Here is a 3,376-nt window from a genome sequence, read left to right on the forward strand (position 1 = left end):
GAGTCAGAGGGAACACAGAGCTGGTCAAAAGCAGCAGAGAACTGACTGGCAGTGAGAGGGTTAAAAACCCGACAGCGCCGAGCAGGAGCGCCAGATTTGACTGCAGCACAGGAGAAACCAGCATCAAATAACACAGGCATATGGTCAGAGAACACACTGTCACAGACCTCCAGGTTAAACACAGACACCCCGTGAGACAGAACCAGGTCTAATGCATGTCCGTGTTCGCAGCCTGGAGCAGCGTCCTCAGGTTCACCCCACGCTGGCGGAGCCGAGGAGAGCAGGGGCGGCGGGGCCGGAGTCCCTCATCCAGACCGGCAACAGGTACCAGGCAGGCGTCGACGGAGTCCAGGAAGCGCCGCGACACAATGAAAGGGAGGAATAATCCATGTCCTGTCCGGGAGATGGAAGAAGGCAGTGCCAGGCAGACCTTTAGCTTCACCAGACGGCCGCTGCGTTTACTGCGGCAACGGAGACGCTTCCGCCGGGCAGGTAAGGCCGAGGCCCAGAGCAGATGAGTCGGGATCCCCGACAGGAGCGGGGGCAAGGTTTTTTGCCCACCATAGTCAAACACACTTAGATCCACGACATTATGCCGAAGATCCAGGAGAGACTGGCGATTGTACACCAGCAGAGACTTGGTCTGTAGAGTGCCAAGGACTAGAAACACTAAAAACACACACCAAAGAGAGAGCGAGAGACGAGCAGCCACACACACCGGCGCCATCTTCACTTCACACAAACAGAGCGCAGACATCGTTGGAAAGCTTAGAAACTACACTTTTAGATTCTGTGAATAACTCAAAATGCCCCCCGGGAGACTTATTGCTGGTTTTCTCATGGCTGGTCACATATATATATTTGTATATACATATTTGAGACATATATGTTCCTATATATATGATTATATTTTCTTGTACATTGAGGTTTATTATCTCATATAATTTACATATATTTTTACATATATTCACTCTGTATTTCAATATATAAACTCATATAATGTCAGATATATTGCAATATATAGGCAGGTAGGCAGTGGCATGAAAGGTGGAATGGAAGCGTGCACATGTCTACAGTATATAATTAGATCTATTATTTAATATAAATCATGTATAATAATATCTATATTTTTCAACATATATGTTCCCATATATATCTGATTATATTTTCTTGCACATTGAGGTTTATTATCTCATATAATTTAACATATATTTTTACATATATTCATTGTGTATTCCAATATATAATCTCATACAATGTAAATAAATAAATAACAATATATTAAATAATATAACAATGTGTTTATTCAATATATGAAAACGGCAATAATTGCAGTATTTTCATATATGCCACAATATATCACTTACAGATATAATATATTGTTTTCTAATACATCGTGATATGTTACTAAATCTAAATTTCACAATATATGAATACAAATGAAATATATTGCCACATAATATAGTCAGAAATATATTTTTGTTGTGTAAGGGCACACAGTGACTCTACAAGACAAAAAGCACAGAATCAAAGCATATTATACAACACAAGAATAAATACACATTCAAAGGTCTGTATATAATACACCCCACAAGTCTGCACACTGAAATAAATGCAGGACAAAACCGTACACAACAAATGAACAGACAATTCAATGGATGCAGTAGCCTCCCTGCAAGCTTGTACACACACAGTATACAGCACAAACGTAAGAGGCCAAATCAATCTAAATTGAAAAAAACAAAAAACAAACAAACAAAAAAAACACAAATTCCTCTGCCAATGCAGGCCATATATAACTGAAATTCACAACATGCGTCTCTGCCAATGCAGGACATATTTAAATGAAATTTAAAGCATGCATGTTAGCTAAAATAATTTCACACATATTGGTCCCTGACCAGCCAACCACTGTCGTCATCAGAAGATGGCAGGATTGTCCCAGTCCATGTGTGATGGCACTCTGAGGGCCCTCTCCTTCCTCAGGCAGGCCACATTGTGGAGAGCAGCACAGGCCACAGTGATGTCACATGCCCTCAAAGGGCTGACCCGTAAGTCATGAAGACAATGAAAGCGTGCCTTCAGGAGGCCAAACTTCATTTCAATCCTGGCCCTTGTCTTGGCATAGGCATGATTGTCGGCCTGCTGTGCTTCCTGGGGGTCTGTGTATGGTGTCAGGAGAAAAGGCTGGCAGCCATACCCCCTGTCCGCCAGCAAGACAGAAGAGAATTCACCTGTCAATACAAAATCTCACTATCACAACCTCATAAATAGAGTGACATTCTTCACACAGCTATAATGTAAAAAGTGGCTATTAATAGAGGTTGTGTGGCTCACCCTGTGATAGGCACTGATAGATTCCAGAGGTCCGAAAGACTCGGGAGTTATGGACTGAGCCAGGCGACTTTGCCACAACATTGCTGATCAGACAGTCAGCACTGCAGACCATCTGAAATTATAAGATGAAGACTATTAAACCTGTCAACGCACATCACAAGCAATGTACAGTGTTCATTAATTGACAATGTCAAAAAGTCATGTTCACCTGAATGTTAATGCTGTGAAAGGATTTCCTATTCACAAAATCCGCCTCATGGGCACCTGGGGGGGATTTTATCTTGATATGTGTGCAGTCAAATGCACCAATGACATTGGGGAAACCTGTAACACAAAGCAATGAGTATCTACCTACTATGACTACCCTACTATGTCAACAGTTGTCCTATAATTTGTAGTTTCTCTTATCTGCAATCCTATAAAACTTGATGTCTCAGAGGCTTCTGTGGCCAGGGAAGGAGATAAAGACATCTGACAGTGTTTTAATAGCCAGACACACACTCCGTACTGTGCGGCAAATTGTGGCCTTGTTCAGATGTTCTGCATCCCCTACTGAGTACAGGAAGCCTCCACTTGCAAAAAAGTGCAAGGCCACACAAATCATCTGCTTGACACTCAGTGCATGGCTCGGTGCTGTGCGGTGTTTGATCCTGGGACCCCGCAGTCTGCACAGATACCTGATGCCATCTGCAGAAAACCTGTGTCTCTCATAAAGGTGGTCATCAGGGAAGGCCAGTGGGTCCAACCGGTCCCTGAAGACCCTCTCTTGCCTGAAGGCTCTCCTGAGCACGAGTGCTTCCTCATCCACCACATCTTGCAAGAATGGGCACGCCATTGTTAGAGCAGAAAGGAACACACCATTTTGGGCCTTCATATATGCTAGTGGCCCACTTGACTTAACGAGGATCACCTTTGCACCCTCACACCTCACAAACTGCAAATAGTTATTTAGTTATCATGATACTTTTATATTTTTTTGTATTTTTTTTTTTTTAATAGTTACCTACTACCTCAAAGAATAGATAATCAAACCGTTCCC

General features: G+C 42.7%; 1 pseudogene; it reads right to left on the reverse strand.

Annotated features, from left to right (window-relative positions):
* Positions 1 to 208: 208 nt before the first annotated feature.
* On the reverse strand, positions 209 to 3,172 carry LOC139331752 (putative nuclease HARBI1; annotated as a pseudogene).
* Between the last annotated feature and the right edge of the window lie 204 nt (positions 3,173 to 3,376).

This window comes from Chaetodon trifascialis, chromosome 5 (assembly GCF_039877785.1).
Source record: "Chaetodon trifascialis isolate fChaTrf1 chromosome 5, fChaTrf1.hap1, whole genome shotgun sequence".
Lineage (NCBI taxonomy): Eukaryota > Metazoa > Chordata > Actinopteri > Chaetodontiformes > Chaetodontidae > Chaetodon > Chaetodon trifascialis.